This window comes from Triticum dicoccoides, chromosome 6B (assembly GCF_002162155.2).
Source record: "Triticum dicoccoides isolate Atlit2015 ecotype Zavitan chromosome 6B, WEW_v2.0, whole genome shotgun sequence".
In the NCBI taxonomy this organism is placed as follows: domain Eukaryota; kingdom Viridiplantae; phylum Streptophyta; class Magnoliopsida; order Poales; family Poaceae; genus Triticum; species Triticum dicoccoides.
In genome coordinates, this window is record NC_041391.1 from 41,649,764 (window position 1) to 41,674,984 (window position 25,221).

At 45.4% G+C, this 25,221-nt stretch overlaps 1 long non-coding RNA gene, 3 other non-coding genes and 1 pseudogene across 4 annotated transcripts; all 5 read right to left on the reverse strand.

Annotated features, from left to right (window-relative positions):
* Positions 1-6,000: 6,000 nt before the first annotated feature.
* Positions 6,001-6,071, reverse strand: TRNAC-GCA. Its single transcript has one exon. It is a non-coding gene; the product is annotated as a tRNA-Cys (tRNA).
* A 1,294-nt stretch (positions 6,072-7,365) lies between these two features.
* LOC119327175 lies at positions 7,366-7,586 on the reverse strand. Its single transcript, XR_005158447.1, has one exon. It is a non-coding gene; the product is annotated as a small nucleolar RNA U3 (small nucleolar RNA).
* A 1,360-nt stretch (positions 7,587-8,946) lies between these two features.
* TRNAG-GCC lies at positions 8,947-9,017 on the reverse strand. The gene has a single exon. It is a non-coding gene; the product is annotated as a tRNA-Gly (tRNA).
* Positions 9,018-9,772: 755 nt separating this feature from the next.
* LOC119322299 lies at positions 9,773-19,606 on the reverse strand (annotated as a pseudogene).
* A 3,364-nt stretch (positions 19,607-22,970) lies between these two features.
* LOC119322664 lies at positions 22,971-24,239 on the reverse strand. Its single transcript, XR_005155792.1, has 3 exons — positions 24,120-24,239; positions 23,387-23,600; positions 22,971-23,067 (listed from the first exon to the last, which is right to left on the reverse strand). It is a non-coding gene; the product is annotated as an uncharacterized LOC119322664 (long non-coding RNA).
* Between the last annotated feature and the right edge of the window lie 982 nt (positions 24,240-25,221).

The window sequence follows — 25,221 nt, forward strand, 5'->3', positions numbered from 1 at the left end:
ATATCTATATCGAAATCTCCAAGAAAAATACTTACATTTAGGAATGAGAGTAGCATCGTCGACGGACCAACCGAGTTTTGGTGCATAGCTAGTGTTGTGTTGTGTTTGTTGTCACCTGTCATTGTTGTTATGAAAAGGAAAAGGAAACCGTGAGTCCGTGACTGAATGAACGTCTCCTGTTTTCTTTGGATCCAACCAATCAATTAGCAGCGAGATAGAGAGAGAATACGATGAGACGCGCGGAATTGTGGCGATTCAATCGAGCCACGTGCGCGTAGGTCATGACGATGGATCCTTGTTTTTTTTTGGAAAAAAAACACATATATTTTATTGGACAAATATATTACAAAGAGTACACATGTGATCATCAGAAAAGACATACATAGATGTCTTGCAATATTGCATTAAAGACTACGCAAGAAGTAAAACTAGAATTTCACTTCGGCAAAATCTTGTGCCACGCCAAAACGTCACCCACCATTGTCCTCGCCCGCCACTAAGGCAACGTCTAAGAAAGAGGGGAACTGCCTTCATATCAAGATCCTGAGGAGCACCTTTGCATACAAAGGATGCTTTTCGAGCCGATGAACAGGACCGCCGCATGCAAGCAATGAGACCGAGACTTTGTGGCACGTTGACTGAGGTTAGCTCCCATGTGCGCTATATCCCAGCGCCATCAACTTCATTAGATGAGATCGAAGAAGAGAAACATCACTGCACCCCACCATCCACGCACCCCACTGCAAGATAGTAAAAAAAAACCGCAACAACCGGCGCCAGCGCCACCCGATAGAGTGATGAGCGTCGACTATCAGACACAAATCTTACCGGATTTGAAGATGGACAAGAAGACCGAGCCACCTGCTCTCCGATGCCGCCCGTTAGAGCGCCATCGAGATGGATGAAGAGCAGAAGCAAAAATTATTTCGACAAGGCGCCATCCCCACCATTGATGTTGCACCTCTGAAGACAAAGTATGCCTATCGTATACCTCTACTGGACAGAAACTGCCGGGGTCCCCGCCCCTTCCTATTGCTGGAGTGGCAGACAAAGATGAACGAATGCGATGGCGGTAAAGGATCACCGGGGCCGGGATAGGGGAAGAAGGCTGGTTGAGGAGGACATGTGGTGTCATCGGCGAGGAAGGTGGCAACCACGCGTGGATTGATAAATGAATTTGGGCGAGCGAGTGCAGGTACACGTGTACGTATGTAGACGCCTAGCTAGTGTTACTTTGTTAGTGTTGTGTCTGTTGTTATGAGAAAAAGGAAAAGGAAGAAAATGCTGACATGTTGATTTCATCGATCAATCGTTTCTTTTGATGCAATCGACCAATTAGCAGCGAAGTGAGATCGAGATTGTCTGCAAGAGAGAGAGAAAACCCAAAGTTTTCTAAGGTAGCTCGTCGGCGGACTGCAGCATCGGCGTCGGGTGGCGGCGGCGGCTAAAGTTCCTTCGCCATCGCTCACGGAAGGGGAGGGGGGGCTACCGGTGGCGTCAGCGGCTAAGGTTCCTTCGCCGTCGGCCATGAAGGGGAGGGAGGGCTGTAGTATAGATTATGCATGAATATAGATAGATAGGTTTATATGCATGCACGCATGCAATATAGCTAGCTAACTACTCCCTCCATTTTTAAATATAAGTCATTTTAGAATTTTCAACGTGGACTACATACGGATGTATATAGACGAGTGTAGGTTTACTCATTTTTCTCCGTATATAGTCTATACTAGAATCTCTACAAAGATTTATATTCAGGAACTGAGTAGGTTGATATGCATGCAGACATGCATGTAGGAGTGGACTCGGCTCCCCTGACGTACTGCAGGGCGCAGTTGGGTCACTGACAGGTGGGCCAACTTGCTTTCAGGCCCACATGTCAGTGGCCCAACTGCGCGCTGCAGTACGTCAGAGGAGCCTCATCCTGTAGGAGTAGGGTGTAGTAGATGACGCATGCAATGTAGATATATATATAGCATGGGGGAGGGAGTGCACTTTGTACGTTGGTGTATATATGTCAACGTACTCCTGCATGCATGCATGTATGTGTGTGTACGTGCGAGGTAGCTAGCGAGCAGTTTGCATTGTTTTCTCTTTATTTTTGATGATCGACGTCAAAAGCAGCGACGCGAGGCTTGAATTAGCTACTGTAGTGTTGATTACGTGTGTTGTTGAGTCACGTAGCATCAACCGAGTTTTGATGCGTAGCTAGTGTTGTGTTTGTTCTTACATGTAATTGTTGTTATGAAAAGAAAAGGGAAACTGTGACGGAATGAAGGCACCGACCGAGCGTTTCTTGTTTTGTTTGGATCCAACCAATCATTTAGCAGCGGTAAAAGAATTTTGTCTGGATGCTTGGTTTCGATGGTTTCTCTAATGGAAATCGGAGGGGAAACCCTCTGTTGCTAAAAAAAATAAATCATTTGGCAGCGAGATAGAGAGCGAATGCGACGAGACGTGCGGGATTTTGGCGATTCAATCGATATGATCCCCGCGGGCGTAGGTCATGACGATGCATGGATCCTTTGAGATAACGGCGATGGTGACAGAGGATCGTCGGGGCCAGAATCTGGGAAGAAGGCGGATTGAAGAGGACATGTGGACGGCAGACGTTGGGCACGACACGATGTGGCGGCCGAAAGAGGAAGAGGTGACCTTGATCTTTTTGCTTCCTCAGCTCCGGGCGCGAGCGGCGAGCTGGAGCATGGCCATGCCCACGCGGAGGGAGGCGATCGACGGTTCCCTCCGTATTGTGTGCGACAAGCATATATATATGCAGGAAGCTTGGTTGCTACTCCTAGGTTAATAAGATGGAAAAATTAAGCGAAATCAAGCGCCGGAATCAGAATGGGAGCTAGCTAGCGTGCAAATGAGTACTCTCTCGTCGTTATCATGGCGGCCGGCGAACCACGGCCGTTGCCGGAACTGGGGAAGAAGCTAGCTAGATAGGCTCCCTCGCTTTGTACGTCTCGATCATTTGTAGTGTTGTCTCAAAAAAAAAACTGAGCGAGCGAGCGAGATGCATCAGCCACGGAAGACGGAACGGACACATGCATGCATGTAGGCAAGCAGGAGACGTGACATGCGAATGCGGGGAACCAACTGACTTGGCGAGGAGGAGAGACTAACAGCCTGCATGCGTCGCCTCGCCGGGTTTGTGGAATTGCGGTGACCGGCAAGGGGAGGCCAGCCAGCCAGCGCAGCAGTGGGAGAGGTGAGTGAGGTGGTCTGATCGATCCCCACGGACGCCGGCGCCGACGCCGATGGCATGGCAGCAGTGGTACTCAATGGTGCTGATCAGGGTGACGAGCTGCGGAGCCAAACGTCAATTGCTACATGAAGCATGAAGGCCCAAGACCGAAGTGTTGTGTGCGTGCCGAGCTAATCAGGCTCAGTGCTGTAGAAACAACACATTAGGGAGTCAAATAATCCTGCATGCTATGCCTAGAGCTAGCAAGCTTTAGTTTCTTTAATCAGCATCCTGTTTGTTGCCCGAGCTCTTCTCCTTTCTGTTGGGTCCCATTTATCTACGATGGCTGTGCTGAAGAGATCGAAGATCATACAGAGAGATCTCTTACAGTTGCCTACTCTCAATTTGTGCTGATGATAGAGCAAAAAAATTAGGAGTAGTGTAAATTTTTTTCTTGGATGCTTTCTAGTGGTAAGTTTGTTTGAAACTTGTTTTCAGGTTCTCACAAAAAAATAAACACTTGTTTTCAGGTATAAATCTGTGGGTAGACTGTTGAAACTTCACCAGGTTGGGGTATAAAGCTTGGGTTCGGAGCTTAGATTTATTCAGTCCAAAGTTTGTACCATCTCAATACTTGTTGAAAGATGCTATCTGACAGCTGCAAGTTGATTTTCGTTGGAAATACTACTCCCTCCTTTTTTAAAATAGATGATCCAATTTTATACTAATCTTAGTAAAACAACATGTGACATGGCTTAGCGCGCCTGGACCACATGAAAAGAAAATCACCGGTACAGCTGTGCGCATGCATGTGTGGAGCAGCATTTTGTAGTAAGACTGTTCCAAGTCGAAACAAACAAAATGGAAGGAGAGTGCACGTACCAAGGAAGGAGAGTGCACGTACAAACCAGACGTATCCATGCGCACGATTGCGACGCAGCTTTTTTTTCTCATGGTAATACACGTCTCATTTATATAAAATAAAGATCATGTTACAAGGCACGTAAGCACCGACCATACATGACTGAAAAAATAAGAAAATCCTATGCAAAATATCAGCGCCTGCCCTTTTCCTTCGACACCACCGAAGCAGCCACCAAAGTGTAAAAAGACAGATCACCTCTTCACCCAAGCTCGACGCGGCTCCATCGCTGATCGGCAGCTTTACGGACCTCCAAAGTAGTTTGTCAGAAGCAAAACCATAGCCATTGAAAGAATCAGACCGGGGCAACATGTCTCCGGACACGCCATCGAACTTCAGAACTGACACCCCCGCATGACGACTACGTCGGAGGAGGAAATCAGAACTGCCAGCCTTCGACCACAGACCCAGCACAAAAAACTCCATCTTCCAGCTGTCACTTGCACAGACAACCGCCTGCGCGTACTCCTGAACGACAAAACCTCCCTGCTCCATCATGACGTCGGAGACAACGCCACAGCAACGGGGACAGAGCAGAAGGAGAGACACACCTGATGGAGTCGCCGCCGCCGCCTCGCCAACACCATCCATGAACCCTAACGCTGCCGATCTGTGAGATTGGCAGAGACACGATGCCATCAACTCCGAGAAGCCGCCATAAAGGGCACCGCCGGTGTGGGAGTGGAGTTGAGGCAGATTTATTCGTTCGGGCGCCGCTCCCATCACCTCAACGACGCACCACGACCTACAAATCCAAAACCTAACTACAGAGCGGAGGAACGGGGTCCCCCCTCCCTCCTGCCGCCGGAGCAGCCGAAGGGAGAGGGGGCCAGTGCCCCGGCCGGTGAAGATCGGAGGAAAGAGATCGCCTCCCTAGTCGCCTTGGTGGTGGCGGCGGCTAGGGTAGAAAAAAGTCGCACCCGAACGGACGTTTTGTGCCTCACGCCCTCACCCAACGTATACCGATTGCGACGCAGCTCACGGTCGATATCTGTAGGAGAGTGCACGTACGTACGTACGAAGGCCATCAGGTGCGTGTCGATGGCCAGTGCCCATTGGCCACACACGTACATGCGCCGTGGAACGCGGTTACTACTGCTTGGACCGTTAATTTGGTCGTCGAGCGTGGACGTCTCTTCCTTGCGAAAGAATCTTATAGTTTTGCAGGAAATAGCATGTCCTCGTGCATCGCAACCATTCGCCGATCTTTAGCTTTTATGTGCCAAATTAAACTACAGTCGGCCATTACCAAATTAGTGGCAGACACGTTGCAAGGTTTGAAAGAAGAGAGGAAAAAAAAAGTGACCGATTGGAACAAAACTATTCCCTCCGTTTTCAAATACTTGTCTTTCTAGACATTTCAAATGGACTCAACATACGAATGTATGTAGACATATTTTAAAGTATAGATTCACTCATTTTGCGTCGTATGTAGTCACTTGTTGAAATCTCTAGAAAGACAAGTATTTAGGAACAGAGGGAGTAGATAAGAAAAATGGGTGTGGTGTAAAGCTCTTTGCTGAAGCGTCTTTTTGTTTTGTTGAGTCAGCTGTTCAGAAATCCAATAGTATTTCTGTGGAACGCTGCTTGACCCAATAGTATCAGAAATCCAACAAGTCAAGGTGTAGCACGGCCGCTGATCGGCATCCTTCCTCGGTGGGAAGCACGGCGGTGTCATCCTTGGCGCGCACGCATGACCGGCGATTGGCGACAGCGCGGCATGACGCAGCTTATGCTTGATGCGCAGCAGCTGAATTGCTATGGATGAATGCATATCAGGGACCAAAAGACTGAAACCCAGTTTGGAGCATGGTTTCAACCCATAAGTGAGGATGAGCAGAGGCAGAAGCAGCAGCAAGGAATAATTGATTTGTAATCAAAAAAAGGCTGCACCAGCCGAGAATCGAACCCAGGTCTGTACCGTTGCAGGGTACTATTCTACCACTAGACCACTGGTGCTGCTGACGGGCTGTCAATCGAGAGCACTCAACTAATTGCAATTAGTGAGACTGTCTCTTTGATTGCATCTTTGCTGGCTGTTGTTTACTCGTTGGCTCCATATACTTCCATTCTTTGTCCCTTTTCCAATAAAAAAAGGCAACCGTCAGACGGCCAAAATCTTCCTGTCTACTGTTTTCTCAAAGTCAATGGTGCAGAGTTCCTTCTCTCCAGTCAAAGATTCAGTGTTCCCGTCAAATTTATTTATCTGGCTACTACTACTGATTAACTGACGGACTGAATACAAGCGCCATGTTGCATAAGAAAGAACTCCTTTCTCCCATCTTACTCATGTGTCATCTGTGGTCTTCAGACAGCAGAAGCAAGGGATCACCTCTGTTTCAGTTCCCAGTTTGCTAAGTACTCCTAATACTGCGCTGGCATGTAATCTGGGACATGATTTTACGGATAGTGTTTCAAACTCTTAAGCAAGCATCCATAATCCCTTATTATATCGGTCATTTGGTTTAACAGGACGGCAGTACACGAGGGACCATATGCATCTTCAAAGGGTTAATCTGCAGATGCAGGAAAGTGTTGAAAGGTGAGCTCAACCTACTCTTCCATAGAGCATTTGGCTTACCAACTTGATGTAACACAGATGTATGGCATATCATTTGTGTGTGAAGAAATAGGTATTCAGGTCCTATGTACGAAGATGAGTTATGCAGAAATCAGTCTCTGCACCCATTTTCCTTCCTGAACATACTTGTTCAGCCACTAGCTAGTTCCACGCCATCTTGGTCAGTAGTGAAACATCTCGTTGCTACTGTCACTCTCAGCAGTGGCAAATTTCAGACGACCATCCACTGGGCTTGTACTAATAGAATCGCTAGCTGAATCTTGATTACTTTGCAAATGTGTGGGATGCAGTGTGACACGTCGTGTCGGATGAAGGCAGCAAATCGGCCTCGACGAGAAACCAAGGCAAGCATGTGATCCATGGACCGGTAGCTGTTGGATAAAAGCTTGAGCTGTGAAGCAAAATCTTTTGAGTGATGGACCTCCTGGAACAGCTGAACAGGTGTAGATATATGTATGGATCATGCATGTGGTCAGTTGGCTTCTGTTACCTTCGGTTATTTTTGCAGTGAATACTAGTGCAGCTAAAAATGAAGTGGGTGCATCTTATCTTACTGCCACTACTAATACTAATACTGTAAACTGAACCATACATAGTTTCAGATGTGTGGTTAAGGAGGGAGATTTGTTGGTTAAGCAAGTTCAAAGAAAAAAAAACAAAAATATTTTGTGTAGTCTGTCAGACAACCTCTAAGCCACCCTGCACCAATGTGAACTGGGCAGGAACGATCCTCTACAGCCATCGGAGGACACCCATCAGGTTAATCCAAGCCGTTAATCACGCTCTGGCCCAGAGGTCAGAATGCATCAACCAGAGTGAAGTGCTTGCCTCCTTATTGGTAAAAGATGCAGCTGTACGAGCCTATAGAACAGATCCTGTTCGAGTAAGGTCGTGCTACCAACAGCCGCGCCTCGCCTTATAAACCAGTTTAGAGTTGCCTAAACAAGCGAGGTGGGACTAATTGCAGCAGCGCCTCCTCACTCCTCAGCGAGAGGCCGAGCGTGAGAGCCTGGACACGCGGGTCATGGCCCAGTAGTAGTTGAGTAAGAGAATGATCAGAGCCCAGCCCATATGAGGAATGTATTTTGCCTCACAAAGAAAAAACGAGGAATGTATTTCTTGCCCTTTTCTTTCATTGCCTTTTCATTCTGGTTACGTCAGCTGTGCGGATTTAATATGTACAATTATTATTCTGAACAACGCTGAATTCTAACTTGTTCTCTTACATAGCAGCTGCTTTATTCCTTTATCTTTTCCTAAATTAAATTACAGCCGGTCAGTACAGAAGCAGGAGATTTTTTTTGTCTCTTTTTGGCAATAGATTAGAACAAAACCGGAGAGAAAAAAGGGTGTGGTTGAAGTACTTTCCGGAACATGATAGAACATATGGATTTTGTAACTAGTATTGTTCTTGTCCCTGAGTTGAGTAACAGAATAGATTTTGCCGTGATTGGTTTTCCAGTACATGATCGATCATGGACATAGGCATGAAGATATATGGACGAATGCATATATGGGTTGGGCTCCGGCTCCATCTAGGCATATGCAAAAACTACCAGCCTGAACCTCTTCTTATACAAACTGAAGCCAAGATGAGTAGGATCACCTGATATATCTTGACTTCTCGGCAGCGACATGGGTGACCACGGGGACTAGAATTTGCTACCACCATGGTGACCGCGTGCTACGAGGGTGCGGCGACGGGGAGTTGCGACCTCGATGACGAACGTTGGAACCGGCGTAATCCATCACGTAGATGTTGCAACCGTTGCGGGAAAAAGCTTCAACCTTGGAGAAAAAAGTTTCAATCGTCAGGAACATGAGGTGCTTCCAGCAGGAGACGAACAGGAGCAGTAAAAAATGGGCCGAGGGGGTCGCGATCGCGGCAGGAGGCTTGCGTGCTGATGGTGCAGGTGCCCCTGGCGTCCGCGTGGTGAGGAAGGAGACGAGAGAAAAGGGCGATTGGAAAAGAGTGGTCCCGTCGCTTCTTTTTGGGTGCTTCCGTGCGTTCACACGATCGAGCGATTGCAAGGCTCGTGTGAGTCCGGCGCAATGCTTCGACCGGTGCGCCGGTTGGAAACGATTCTCATAAAGTTTTGGGTGTTTTTGGCTAGAACAAGATTTAGTTTCTTTAATTAATAATCAGCATCCTTTTTTTTGTTGCTTGGACTGTTCTAGTTATAAAACAAGATTTAGTCACAATTTTTTGTTGCTAGTTAAAAAAAACTAAGAACCATAAAATAAATTTAAGGTTGCACCAGCCGGGAATCGAACCCGGGTCTGTACCGTGGCAGGGTACTATTCTACCACTAGACCACTGGTGCCATTTGATGAGCTGCCACTCGAGAGACCTCTACTAGTTCAGCCACTAGTTCCTTGCCATCCTGCTCAATTTTCTCTCCCTCTTCAGTAGTGAAACATCTTTTTTTTTTTGAATTTTCACCGGGGGGAGGAGAGAACTCCCCCACCTGAATATATTTCTCAAACCCAACACCTAGTACATTGGTACAAATGCCGGGGAGGTAGCAGAGGGAAGAAGGCAGCAGAGGGAATTTTTTGAATCTTGGTTACTCTGCATGCCCTGGCAGTCATGCCTCACCTGGATACCCATACTAGAGAGTAACTAAACATTCCTGAATTTAAATGCAAAAATGCTACATCTACAGGGCTTTACAGGAGTTTACAGGCTCCTTCCAAACTTCATAAACATCACCCCCCTGATTTTCATGGCGGTGGGGCCCCTCCCCAACTAACACCCAATCAAAAACCGCCACATAAAATCAATCCTGTAAACTCCTGTAAAAACCTGTATGTGTAGCATTGTTGATTTAAATGGGACAAGAAATCTTGCAGGCATATTTTTTCCCTGGCTGCTATACCAAGAGACAGACAGCTTTCTTTTTCAGTTGCCAGTTTGCAAAGTCATACTAATGACCTGGCATTGATCTGGGACATGATTTGCTGGATAATGTATCAAGCTCTTAAGCAAAGCAAGAAATAATCTTGCTTTTTTCAACGGAGATCAGCACTCACTCCTGCCTCGTACTGCATTCAACAACCAAATGGTTCCACATTTTACTCAGTTAGCCGGGGGATTAACCACATGACCCAAGAACAGCGTTGTGCCCGTCCTCTCCTCAACCACGGCAAACAAGAAGGGCCGATCCGCCACAAAATCCACAAAGTGCGGCGGCTCGCTTGGAAGCGCGCTGCCAGCCATGTCTGTGGCCGTGGCAGCAGCGGCCACGGTGCCTTGCTCGTCCACCTCGATGGTGGCCTTGTGGTGCACCCCGCCGATGGAGAGCCGCGCATCCCCGCCGCTCACCATGCCTGAGAAGTCGCCGCCTGTGAAAGCCCTGGTGACACCAAGCTTCCGCATGTCTGACGACGCCTCAAACTCGGTCGTGAACTTGAACTTGGGGACGTGTGCTTCCTGATGAACTCCGGCGATGACACCACCTTGTCATACAGATCGGTGAGGCTGAGGGTGCCGCTGTCCGGGAGAAGGATAAGCATGTAGAATGCGGCAGCTCGGTCACCGTCGTTCCTGTAGGGCAGCTTGAGGGCCCTGAAGCCCGGGTAGAGCGCGATGTACTGTGACCGGCCTGTCGTCATGGCGGGCACGCGCACGGTGGCGCCGCCTGGGGTGTGGAACGGCGCGGTGAAGACGGCGAACGGCTCAGGCCATGCGCCTTTGAAGTAGAGCGCGTTGGCAAGGATGACGGCCGTGGACGATGAAGTAATTATGCCCTAGAGGCAATAATAAAGTTATTATTTATTTTCTCATTTCATGATAAATGTTTATTATTCATGCTAGAATTGTATTAAGCGGAAACATGATACATGTGTGAATACATAGACAAACATATAGTCACTAGTATGCCTCTACTTAACTAGTTCATTAATCAAAGATGGTTATGTTTCCTAACCATAGACATGTGTTGTCATTTGATTAATGGGATCACATCATTAGGAGAATGATGTGATTGACATGACCCATTTCGTTAGCCTAGCACTTGATCGTTTAGTATGTTGCTATTGCTTTCTTCATGACTTATACATGTTCCTGTAACTATGAGATTATGCAACTCCCGTTTACTGGAGGAACACTTTGGGTGCTACCAAACGTCATAACGTAACTGGGTGATTATAAAGGAGTACTACAGGTGTCTCCAAAAGTACATGTTGGGTTGGCGTATTTCGAGATTAGGTTTTGTCACTCCGATTGTCGGAGAGGTATCTCTGGGCCCTCTCGGTAATGCACATCACTATAAGCCTTGCAAGCAATATGACTAATGAGTTAGTTGCGGGATGATGCATTATGTAACGAGTAAAGAGACTTGCCGGTAACGAGATTGAACTAGGTATTGGATACCGACGATCGAATCTCGGGCAAGTAACATACCGATGACAAAAGGGAACAAAGTATGTTGTTATGCGGTTTAATCGATAAAGATCTTCGTAGAATATGTAGGAGCCAATATGGGCATCCAGGTTCCGCTATTGGTTATTGACCAAGAATAGTTCTAGGTCATGTCTACATAGTTCTCGAACCTGTAGGGTCCGCACGCTTAAGGTTTCGATGACAGTTATATTATGAGTTTATGAGTTTTGATGTACCGAAGGAGTTCGGAGTCCCGGATGAGATCGGGAACATGACGAGGAGTCTCGAAATGGTCGAGACGTAAAGATCGATATATTGGACGAGTATATTCGGAGTTGGGAAAGGTTTCGAATGATTCGGGTATTTATCGGAGTACCGGAGAGTTACGGGAATTCGCCGGGGAGAAGTATTGGGCCTTATTGGGCCATACGAGAAAGAGAGAGGGGCTGCCTAGGGCAGGCCGCGCGCCCCCCCAAGGCCTAGTCCGAATTGGACTATGGGGAGGGGCCGCACCCCCTCCTTCCTTTCCTTCTCTCTTCCCCTTCTTTCTCTCCTACTCCTACTAGGAAAGGAAGAGTCCTACTCCCGGTGGGAGTAGGACTCCCCCCTTGGGCGCGCCTCCTCCTCCTTGGCCGGCCCTCCCCTTGCTCCTTTATATACGGGGGCAGGGGGGCACCCCATGACACACAAGTTGATCTACGAATCGTTCCTTAGCCGTGTGCGGTGCCCCCCTCCACCATATTCCACCTCGGTCATATCGTCGCGGAGTTTAGGCGAAGCCCTGCGCCGGTAGAGCATCATCATCGTCACCACGCCGTCGTGCCGACGGAACTCATCCCCGAAGCTTTACTGGATCGGAGCCTGGGGATCGTCATCGAGCTGAACGTGTGCTGAACTCGGAGGTGCCGTACGTTCGGTACTTGGATCGGTCGGACCGTGAAGACGTACGACTATATCAACCGCGTTGTCATAACGCTTCCGCTTACGGTCTACGATGGTACGTGGACAACACTCTCCCCTCTCGTTGCTATGCCATCACCATGATCTTGCGTGTACGTAGGAAATTTTTTGAAATTACTACGTTCCCCAACAGTGGCATCCGAGCCTAGGTTTTATGCGTTGATGTTATATGCACGAGTAGAACACAAGTGAGTTGTGGGCGATACAAGTCATACTGCTTACCAGCATGTCATACTTTGGTTCGGCGGTATTGTGAGATGAAGCGGCACGGACCGACATTACGCGTACGCTTACGCGAGACTGGTTTCACCGTTGCGAGCACTCGTGCTTAAAGGTGGCTGGCGGGTGTCTGTCTCTCTCACTTTAGCTGAATCGAGTGTGGCTACGCCCGGTCCTTGCGAAGGTTAAAACAACACTAACTTGACGAACTATCGTTGTGGTTTTGATGCGTAGGTAAGAACGGTTCTTGCTAAGCCCGTAGCAGCCACGTAAAATTTGCAACAGCAAAGTAGAGGACGTCTAACTTGTTTTTGCAGGGCATGTTGTGATGTGATATGGTCAAGACGTGATGCTATATTTATTGTATGAGATGATCATGTTTTGTAACCGAAGTTATCGGCAACTGGCTGGAGCCATATGGTTGTCGCTTTATTGTATGAAATGCAAACACCCTGTAATTGCTTTACTTTATCTCTAAGCGGCAGCGATAGTCGTAGAAGCAATAGATGGCGTAACGACAACGATGCTACGATGGAGATCAAGGTGTCGCGCCGGTGACGATGGTGATCACGACGGTGCTTCGAAGATGGAGATCACAAGCACAAGATAATGATGGCCATATCATATCACTTATATTGATTGCATGTGATGTTTATCCTTTATGCATCTTATCTTGCTTTGATTGACGGTAGCATTTTAAGATGATCTCTCACTAATTATCAAGTAGTGTTCTCCTTGAGTATGCACCGTTGCGAAAGTTCTTCGTGCTGAGACACCATGTGATGATCGGGTGTGATAGGCTCTACGTTTAAATACAACGGGTGCAAAACAGTTGCACACGCGGAATACTCGGGTTAAACTTGACGAGCCTAGCATATACAGATATGGCCTCGGAACACGGAGACCGAAAGGTCGAGCGTGAATCATATAGTAGATATGATCAACATAGTGATGTTCACCGTTGAAACTACTCCATCTCACGTGATGATCGGACATGGTGTAGTTGATATGGATCACGTAATCACTTAGAGGATTAGAGGGATGTCTATCTAAGTGGGAGTTCTTTAGTAATATGATTAATTGAACTTAAATTTATCATGAACTTAGTCATGGTAGTATTTTGCAAATTATGTTGTAGATCAATAGCTTGCGTTGTTCCTTTCATATGTTTATTTTGATATGTTCCTAGAGAAAATTGTGTTGAAAGATGTTAGTAGCAATGATGCGGATTGGATCCGTGATCTGAGGTTTATCCTCATTGCTGCACAGAAGAATTATGTCCTTAATGCACCGCTAGGTGACAGACCTATTGCAGGAGCAGATGCAGACGTTATGAATGTTTGGCTAGCTCAATATGATGACTATTTAATAGTTTAGTGCACCATGCTTAACAGCTTAGAATCGGGACTTCAAAGACGTTTTGAACATCATGGACCATATGAGATGTTCCAGGACTTGAAGTTAATATTTCAAGCAAATACCCGAGTTGAGAGATATGAAGTCTCCAACAAGTTCTATAGCTAAAAGATGGAGGAGAATCGCTCAACTAGTGAGCATGTGCTCAGATTGTCTGGGTACTACAATCGCTTGAATCAAGTGGGAGTTAATCTTCCAGATAAGATAGTGATTGACAGAATTCTCTAGTCACCAACACCAAGTTAGTAGAACTTCGTGATGAACTATAATGCAAGGGATGACGAAAACGATTCCCAAGCTCTTCGTGATGCTGAAATCGACGAAGGTAGAAATCAAGAAAGAGCATCAAGTATTGATGATTGACAAGACCACTAGTTTCAAGAAAAGGGCAAAGGGATAGAAAGGGAACTTCAAGTAGAATGACAAGCAAGTTGTCACTCCCAAGAAGAAGCCCAAAGCTGAACCAAAGCCTGAAACTGAGTGCTTACACTGCAAAGGAAATGGTCACTGGAAACGGAAATACCCTGAATATTTGGTGGATAAGAAGGATGGCAAACTAAACAAGGGTATATTTGATATACAGATTATTGATGTGTACCTAACTAGTCTTTATAGTAACCCCTGAGTATTTGATACTTGTTCGGTTGCTAAGATTAGTAACTCAAAACAGGAGTTACAGAATAAACAGAAACTAGTTAAGGGGAAGTGACGATGAGTGTTGGAAGTGGTTCCAAGATTGATATGATCATCATCGTACACTCCCTATACTTTCGGGATTAGTGTTGAACCTAAATAAATGTTATTTGGTGTTTGCGTTGAGCATGAATATGATTTGATCATGTTTATTGCAATAAGGTTATTCATTTAAAATCAGAGAATAATTGTTGTTCTGTTTAAATGAATAAAACCTTTGATGGTCATACACCCAATGAAAATAGTTTGTTGGATCTCGATCGTAGTGATACATATATTCATAATATTGATGCCAAAAGATGCAAAGTTGATAATGATAGTGCAACTTATTTGTGGCACTGCCGTTTGGGTCATATTGGTGTAAAGCGCATGAAGAAACTCCGTAAAGATGGATTTTTGGAATCACTTGGTTATGAATCATTTGATGCTTGCGAACCGTGCCTTTTGGGCAAGATGACTAAAACTCCGTTCTCCGGAACAATGGAACAAGCTACTGACTTATTGGAAATAATACATATCGATGTATGCAATCCAATGAGTGTTGATGCTCGTGGCAAGTATCGTTATTTTCTGACCTTCACAAAATGATTTGAGCAGATATGGGTATATCTACTTGATGAAACATAAGTCTGAAATAGTTGAAAGGTTCAAAGAATTTCAGAGTGAAGTGGAAAATCATCGTAACAAGAAAATAAAGTTTCTGCGATCTGATCGTGGAGATGAATATTTGAGTTACGAGTTTGGTATTCAATTAAAACAATGTGGAATAGTTTCATAGCTCACGCTACCTGGAACACCACAACGTTATGGTGTGTCCGAACGTCGTAACCGCACTTTATTGGATATGGTGCGATCTATGATGTCTCTTACTGATTTACCATTATCGTTTTGAGGTTATACATTAGAGACAGCTGCATTCACGTTAAAAGGGCACCATCTAAATCCGTTGAGACGACATCGTATGAACTATGGTTTAGAAGTAAACCTAAGCTGTCGTTTCTTAAAGTTTGGAGTTGCGATGCTTATATGAAAAAGGTTTTCAACGTGATAAGCTCGAACCCAAAATCGGAGAAGTGCGTCTTCATAGAATACCCAAAGAAAACTGTTGGGTACTCCTTCTATCACAAATCCAAAGGCAAAACATTCGTTGCTAAGAATGGATCCTTTCTAGAGAAGGAGTTTCTTTCGAAAGAAGTGAGTGGGAGGAAAGTAGAACTTGATGAGGTAACTGTACCTGCTCCCTCATTTGAAAGTAGTTCATCACAGAAATCTGTTCCTGTGACTACTACACCAATTAGTGAGGAAGTTAATGATGATGATCATGAAACTTCAGATTAAGTTACTACAGAACCTCGTAGGTCTTACAGAGTAAGATCCGCACCAGAGTGGTATGGTAATCCTGTTCTGGAAGTTATGTTACTAGACCATGACGAACCTACGAACTATGAAGAAGCGATGGTGAGCCCAGATTCCACAAAATGGCTTGAGGCCATGAGATCTGAGATAAGATCCATGTATGAAAACAAAGTATGAACTTTGATTGACTTGCCCAATGATCGGCGAGACATTGAGATTAAATGGATCTTCAAGAGGAAGACGGACGCTGATAGTGTTACTATCTACAAAGCTAGAATTGTCGCAAAAAGGTTTTCGACAAGTTCAAGGTGTTGACTACGATGAGAGTTTTTCACTCGTATCTATGCTTAAGTCTGTCTGAATCATGTTAGCAATTGCCACATTTTATGAAATCTGGCAAATGGATAAACGAAACTGCATTCTTTAATGGTTTTCTTAAAAAATAGTTGTATATGATGCAACCAGAAGGTTTTGTCAATCCTAAAGGTGCTAACAAATTGTGCAAGCTCCAGCGATCCATCTATGGACTGGTGCAAGCATCTCGGAGTTGGAATATATGCTTTGATGAGTTGATCAAAGCATATGGTTTTATACAGACTTTTGAAGAAGCCTGTATTTACAAGAAAGTGAGTGGGAGCTCTGTAGCATTTCTAATATTATATGTGGATGACATATTGTTAATTGGAAATGATATGGAAATTCTGGATAGCATGAAAGGATACTTGAATAAGAGTTTTTCAAAGCAAGACCTCGGTGAAGCTGCTTACACATTGAGCATCAAGATCTATATAGATAGATCAAGACGCTTGATAAGATTTTTCAATGAGTACATACCTTGATAAATTTTTGAAATAGTTCAAAATGGAACAGTCAAAGAAGGAGTTCTTGCCTGTGTTACAAGGTGTGAAGGTGAGTAAGACTCAAGACCCGACCATTGCAGAAAATAGAAAGAGAATGAAAAGTCATTCCCTATGCCTCAGTCATAGGTTCTATAAAGTATGCTATGCTGTGAACTAGACCTATTGTATACCTTGCTCTGTGTTTGGCAAAGGAATACAATTTTGATCTAATAAGTAGATCACTGGACATGGGTCAAGAATATCCTTGGTGAGGACTAAGGAGATGTTTCTCGATTATGGAGGTGATAAAAGAGCCCATCGTTAAAGTTACAATGATGCAAGCTTTTACACCAATCGAGATGAGTCTAAGTCTCAATCTGGATACATATTGAAAGTGGGAGTAGTTAGCTAGAGTAGCTCCGTGCAGAGCATTGTGGACATAGAATATTTGCAAAATACATACGGCTCTGAATATGACAGACCCGTTGACTAAGCTTCTCTCACGAGCAAAACATGATCATACCTTAGTACTCTTTTGGGTGTTAATCACATAGCGATGTGAACTAGATCATTGACTCTAGTAAACCCTTTGGGTGTTGATCACATGATGATGTGAACTATGGGTATTAATCACATGCAGATGTGAATATTGGTGTTAAATCACATAGCGATGTGAACTAGATTATTGACTCTAGTGCAAGTGGGAGACTGAAGGAAATATGCCCTAGAGGCAATAATAAAGTTATTATTTATTTTCTTATTTCATGATAAATGTTTATTATTCATGCTAGAATTGTATTAACCGGAAACATGATACATGTGTGAATACATAGACAAACATATAGTCACTAGTATGCCTCTACTTAACTAGCTCATTAATCAAAGATGGTTATGTTTCCTAACCATAGACATGTGTTGTCATTTGATTAATGGGATCACATCATTAGGAGAATGATGTGATTGACATGACCCATTCCGTTAGCCTAGCACTTGATCGTTTAGTATGTTGCTATTGCTTTCTTCATGACTTATACATGTTCCTGTAACTATGAGATTATGCAACTCCCGTTTACTGGAGGAACACTTTGGGTGCTACTAAACGTCACAACGTAACTGGGTGATTATAAAGGAGTACTACAGGTGTCTCCAAAAGTACATGTTGGGTTGGCGTATTTCGAGATTAGGTTTTGTTACTCCGATTGTCGGAGAGGTATCTCTGGGCCCTCTCGGTAATGCACATCACTATAAGCCTTGCAAGCAATGTGACTAATGAGTTAGTTGCGGGATGATGCATTATGTAACGAGTAAAGAGAATTGCCGGTAACGAGATTGAACTAGGTATTGGATACCGACGATCGAATCTCGGGCAAGTAACATACCGATGACAAAAGGGAACAAAGTATGTTGTTATGCGCTTTGACCGATAAAGATCATCGTAGAATATGTAGGAGCCAATATGGGCATCCAGGTTCCGCTATTGGTTATTGACCAAGAATAGTTCTAGGTCATGTCTACATAGTTCTCGAACCCGTAGGGTCCGCACGCTTAAGGTTTCGATGACAGTTATATTATGAGTTTATGAGTTTTGATGTACCGAAGGAGTTCGGAGTCCCGGATGAGATCGGGGACATGACGAGGAGTCTCAAAATGGCCGAGACGTAAAGATCGATATATTGGACGACTATATTCGGAGTTCGAAAAGGTTCCGAGTGATTCGGGTATTTATCGGAGTACCGGAGAGTTACGGGAATTCGCCGGGGAGAAGTATTGGGCCTTATTGGGCCATACGGGAAAGAGAGAGGGGCTGCCTAGGGCAGGCCGCACGCCCCCCAAGGCCTAGTCCGAATTGGACTAGGGGGAGGGGCCGCACCCCCTCCTTCGTTCCCTTCTCTCTTCCCCTTCCTTCTCTCCTACTCCTACTAGGAAAGGAGTCCTACTCCCGGTGGGAGTAGGACTCCCCCCTTGGGCGCGCCTCCTCCTTCTTGGGCGGCCCTCCCCTTGCTCCTTTATATACGGGGGCAGGGGGGCACCCCATGACACACAAGTTGATCTACGGATCGTTCCTTAGCCGTGTGCGGTGCCCCCCTCCACCATATTCCACCTCGGTCATATCGTCGTGGAGTTTAGGCGAAGCCCTGCGCCGGTAGAGCATCATCATCGTCACCACGCCGTCGTGCTGACGGAACTCATCCCCGAAGCTTTGCTGGATCGGAGCCCGGGGATCGTCATCGAGCTGAACGTGTGTTGAACTCGGAGGTGCCGTACGTTCGGTACTTGGATCGGTCGGATCGTGAAGACGTACGACTACATCAACCGCGTTGTCATAACGCTTCTACTTACGGTCTACGAGGGTACGTGGACAACACTCTCCCCTCTCGTTGCTATGCCATCACCATGATCTTGCGTGTACGTAGGAATTTTTTTGAAATTACTACGTTCCCCAACAGACGAGTCGACGGAGCCGGGAGGGAGGATGCCACGGATGCGCTGCTTCGTCGCGTCCGCCACGAAGCCGTTCACGCGCCGCCTCGCCTCCTCGGCCCCCAACACGAAGTCCACGGATTCCGCCGTTGCGGCGTACCGCGACGCGCCGGTGGCCGTGAACTCTGGCCTGAGCGCCCGCCTCCGGTCGACCCAGACGCCGCAGGCGAAGGACGTCTGCTTTAGTCCGTTGAGCCTGCCGACAAGCTTGATCGCCGGCGCGCGGTGCAGCTCGTCGAGCGACGCTGACCCGAGGAGCCCCAGGAGCTCCCTGCGCGTCTCGCCCCGCGCGTCGGCGGCCACCATCGCGAGCGCCGCGTGGATCGACAGCGGCGAGACGACGAAGTTGCGGCCCGTGCCGGCCGCCGCCCGGACGCCGGCCTATCTCGCGAGACTTAGGCCCGACGCGTTCCCGGCCGCGTCGCTGACTACAGCTTTCTCCTCTGCAGAGTGGCCACCAGGAGGCGCGCCGGCGAAGAGGGTCGAGCAGAGGTGCCATGCGGCGAACAGGGCCAAGCAGAGGAGGACGGTCTTCCCGAAGCGCGACATCGGAATGGCCGTGGGTTTGTGGTAAGACGCAGACAGGATCACCGGCGTCCGGCGATCTGACGACGAAGACAGCCGGGGGCGGGCAGGTGGAGTCCCTCCGTGGGAGCTGACGCGTGGGTTAGGTAGGTTAGGTGCACAATTGGCTGATGGGCTTCGAGTGCAGTCCCGGATGGGAGAGGACTAGTGGACAAGTCGTTCTTGAAGAGTACTTGTATAATACTAGGAAAATTGCCCATGCGTTGCAATGGGAGAGAAAATTTCACACCCTCTAATTCAGTAAGAGAGGTTCACTTGTGCACCATCATGATGGACCGTGCATACTCTTACCCACATGCACCACACCAAACCTCCCCCTGACTCAACGCTGCCACTCTACCAATCCAGGAACACCACCCGTGTGCCGCCCTCCCCTCGAGCATCTACTTCTCCTTCTACCCATGTGTGCTGCTTCATAACGAACCCGCAGTGCTATCTACCAGCCTCTTATTTGTCATGTGCACCCACTTCTTTCCGTTCATCCCCGTCTCCTCGTCCCACTCAGCCATAAGAAATCTCCACCGCTTCTCTAGCTCGGCCTTTTTTTCTTGCGGGATCTCTCGGCTTTTGACTCTTGCGGCCTCCAAGCTCCAGCACCAAGCCATCATGTATACCTTGGACACCGAGCTCCCTCACATTCAATGTAGTCTTCCAATGCATTCTGTTTTTTCATCATGCATGTTGCGTCCTGCTAGGCTGGCCAGTACCGGTCGATCAAACGCAAGAACACCAAGATCATGTCAGGTTATAATTGAGACGTTGTCATGGGATGGGAATTGCAAGGCATGATTGTAGGGAAAACCGCACTGCTCGATGTTTTACAAAAAAGAGAAAACACACACACACACACACTGCTCCGCTGCTGTGGCCTGGTGGTATTAGAGGATTCCATCAGGACGCCTCTAGACAAGCACATAAGTGTATATTGTTTTTGTACTTTCTCTCGATTCAAATATAAACAACACATGCATATATATACACGTCCATCAGGACTCCTTATCAAATTTCAAAACTGTATTTTTGTTCTAATCTAATCACCCACGCACACATTGATTGATAGAAACTTTGGTGTGTGGAAAAATCAAGCGATGCATACATGGCGATATCCAGAAACATGCGATTTTCATTAAGATTACATATCCATAGATAATGGGAAGTACTAAGGAGTACGTTGCAACAGGAATAATCATTCCAGTACAAAGGACAGATGTTGTTTTCGCTGGGAACTGAACTCCGACAGTGCTCGGACACCACCGAGGAAGCAAAAGCTGAGGCTGTTTCTTGCTCTCACTCATCCAAATGAATGGTAACTGGCCCGGTAATCTTGAAAATCGACAGCTCATAGTTTTTGAGGTGCTACAATTCACTGGGACCTGCAGATCAAGACTGTTTGAGGGTATGTGGATATTAGGGAGCAGATGATTCATTTTCAGTAGTGCTGCACATCCCTGATGCATCGAGAGTGTAACCAAGTAGATCATGGGCTAGCTAGCTATGCTAGATCTCATGGATTTTTTATATTAGACGGGAGGGTCCATGGCCTACTTCAGTCCGTCATTTGTATGCACAATGATGCGATTAATGAAAAGTCTTTTAAACCTAAAAAACATCCTGAAGGAAAGATTTTAGTTCGGCGTGCAACAGTTGATCAACCAAGACTTAGATATGAACCTTGCCGGAGGGTTATTTATCAGTAAACTGGCACTACGCCTAAACATTGTACCAAAGCATAGCGAAGCGTTAACAAAACTGCAAGCTAAATTTGTTTATGCTTGCTGGGCACCATAGGTCCTAGAATATATCTTTACCTACTATTTGTGTATATGTATAGGAACCCTGAAAAAAATCCGACTTCAATTTTTGGAAAACTTGCTTGTTGAGTAAAGTTCAGAGCAAGTGTTACAACTAAGTCCTTTAGCTATTCCAGCAATATCTACTACTGGAGCACCAAAGATACCACCAAAGAGACGGCTTGTTGCTTCCTGATCTGATGCCTAGAGCAAAACCCCCCATAATTTCATTCGTAATGACTCACTATGGAATCACGAATTGATTCTGAAAGTGAAAAGTAGTACACAAAACAACTGACGAAGGCACGCAGCTGTCTCCTCGAAGCGCCACCACTCCTTGTACTGGAGCGCAGACAACCATTGACGCTGAACCGGATTTTGAGCTCAGTCACCAGCTGACCGCCACAATCACCCCGGATCCGTGGGTTGAAGTGGGGCATCTCTGTCGCGACTTTCCCATGTATATCTCCATAGCGAACTATGTCAAGCGGAGGCAACGGGTACATGTACCATAGCGGCGACGGCTAGCTCCACGCTGACGAAGAACAACAGCACACCGAGCAGTGTCAAGCTTAGTACCGTAAACTACAATATCATGATGTGAAATGTTAAAACCACTTACGATTTTCAAAATATGTATACAACTACGTGTTAATGTTTACCATCAACAGGGGAAGGGAAGAGTCAAAATTGTAAAATCAAAACAGGAAAACTTCCCCCGGATGCTGAAAAAAATCAGTCCTTCATACCAAGGCATGCTCACGTTTCATCCGAGAATAGTTTTCATCGATGCTCATATGCGCTCACGGATAATAGAAACCAAAAAGAGCTTAAGGGTGTCGATTCAACGATACAGACCAAAAAGGCAGACCAAACAATACAGTACTCCATCCTTATATATATTGGCCAAAAGGCAACTTCAAATATACTGGCCAAAAGGCAACTTCAAACAATTTACACTACTTCAGCACCCCATGTTGACTGTGAATGCATACCAAATAGTGCAAATTCCACTCTAATATGCATTGAATAGGAAAGGAATTTCCAACCATGTACTACTGCACATAATTATTTGTTATATTTAAAACATTTTTTGTTTGCTCATTACAAAATAAGGCAAATCCTACCAAATGTGTTGGTATGGTAGGAAAATTTTCAAGAGCTGAGATTTGCTATGCTACACAACTAAAAGTATTAACCTTACAATTGTGATCCTAGATTGCAAATAAGCATACTTGACAGGAACTATGAAAAACTACATCCTACTTCTAAATTTGTAGCAATGCTTTCTTGATATATTAGGGTCTGCAACTAAAATAAGCTGTGCCTATTTAATCAACCATGACAAAGTTTATGATCTTAAATAGCAGTAGCAATCATGGTCAATCTGAATCATGGACATTGCAAAATCTGGCAGTATCTTGTATCACAATGGCATATGCAAGCACTGAAAAAGATAGAACTGCGAGCATCACAGTACCTGGGACAATCATTTCTTCAGAAAACTACCCATCAAAGTAGTCATCCATAATTCCTGCCAATGTCATGTTATACCATCAAGAGCTATCTTGATATGTTAGGGTCTGCAACCCCAAAGCAAGATAAACGTAGAACAAACTGTCCTGGTAGGTGTACCCAAATGTGTTCTCTTCTGCCATCAGTAGAAGTAAGAGAACGACAAAAGAATTTTAGAGCAATAGTTGCTATAAGAAAAGTTAAAAATGTCCAAGCATAAAAATTTGTCTACTACATCACAGTAACACAAGAATATTGACCAAGACTTTTACAATAACATGCAATGTTCTTGGAACCATTTAGTTGTAGGTTTTTGTTCTAGTAGTAGGTATTTGAGTTGAAGTACACCAAATTTACATCAGATGTTTTTCAAAGAGACAAATGGCATCCAACAACAACTACTCAATATAACAAAAGTATAATAATTTTCCATGACAATGAACAGCACTATGTACCTTCTTTGTATCTGCTCTTTCCATTTTTAGAGGAAAATGCTAACAATACTTCAAGATTTTTATCACCACTTTTCTGAGGCCAAAGAATCTGGACATCCACTTATCTTCTAATGCACCTTCAGAAGTAAGTAGACTATCATAATACCATTCTCTGTGAGCTCCAACACCAGCAACATCTTGTTTCCAATCATGAAAAAATAAGCCCCAATAACACCTGGAACAAAAATAAAAGGACCCCAATAACAATATAGATCTTGTTTGCTGAAGACAATCTCACCATACAAAATCTAAGGAGTTTCATTAAAACTCAGCCAGATGCATTTCCCCAAAATAATAGTATTTCATATGAAAAGACACGTAACTAACAATATACAATGATTTGAATTTGCTAACTACTATAATCAGTTGTTTGCAATGTTTAATACCATGTTCAGAAGGAGAGATCTGTGCCATCTCCTACAGAGTGCAATCCAGTATGTTCAGAAGGCAAAAGCAAAGACATAAAAACTACCAATGCATATGTTTGAAAAGTGAGTTCCTAATAAGATGAGATAATTGTTGGACTTCCAATCAAAGCAATTCATAGGATCAAAAGTTACAAAGATTTCAGTAAATGTTCTCATTATCTTTGATTGATTACAAACAGATTTCTGCCTATTGCACAAAGCCCATGCTTGTAATCTGATGGGAACTATTAAAAAAAAGTGAACATATCAGGAAAACATGTACTGACCTCCATCCATTACGCCATGTAAGTTGGTTCCCTTGGAGTTCAGGTAATACATAGACAACAAAATCAATTGAATAAAGAAAGCAATCTGCACTGTACTGGTAGCTAAGCGAGACCTACAGGAGTAGAGGAGCATGGTTTGATCAAGGAATTGGGAATCAATTTTAAAAAAAGAAAGGGGGAGAGGCTTGGGTGGAAGGGATCTCACCAAGATGTAGCCATGGAGGAGGGACGACTGGAGGAAGCAGTTGCGGCCTTGGGGCGGCGCACGCACAGCACCATCCTGTCATTGCGAGCAGTAGTGTTTCCATTCTTTCCCCAGCCTCCGTCACGCTCATGGCTCTCGTGGCTCCGACGAAGCCCTGCCCGAAACCCTAGTCACGGGCGAGCGGGCGGTAGAAGACGGGAGAGGAGAATATAGCCGGAGGGGAGGGAGGCGCGGACCGTGGAGAGCTCGGGGGCATGCTGCGCGGCGTTGGTGGTTGCCGGAAGCGGACGGCGTGGGTGGTGGCGGCAGCGGCGATGAGGGAGAGGAGGCGAGCCCGTGCTCCCTCTTGTGGTCGCGTTTTTTTCCTTTACACAAATCTGCTCGGACCGCGGGTTGAATGCTTCAAACGACAGGGTGTTTTGTGAAAAAACGAAGCGTTTTCTCATATCCACTTAAACAGGGAGCGCGGGTTGATTTCCTTTAAACCGAGGGGCTTTTTTGCCAAACAACCACGACGGACGACCAGATGCAATAGCTGGTTTATTAGTAGGTAAAGATTTTTCATTTTCTCAAAAAAAGAATATTTTTCAAATAAGAAACCACTACAATGGCAGGAGTATATTAATTGCACACGTATATTAGGTAGGATATAATTTGTGTATTTTCTTGAAGGGATATTATTTGTGTATTAATTATGTGATCAATAGTACTGATATTTGGAGCAATCTAGGTCCTTGCATTGGGAAATACACTTTGGTTTCTGGGTGTATATACACCCTATATGGGAATTTTCTTTTAATATTTTAATAAAAAGTCAAAATAGGTAAGAACTATTTGGACAAAACACTTGACTTACTTTTGCACTAGTAAATAAATCTCGACGAAAAAAACAAAAGT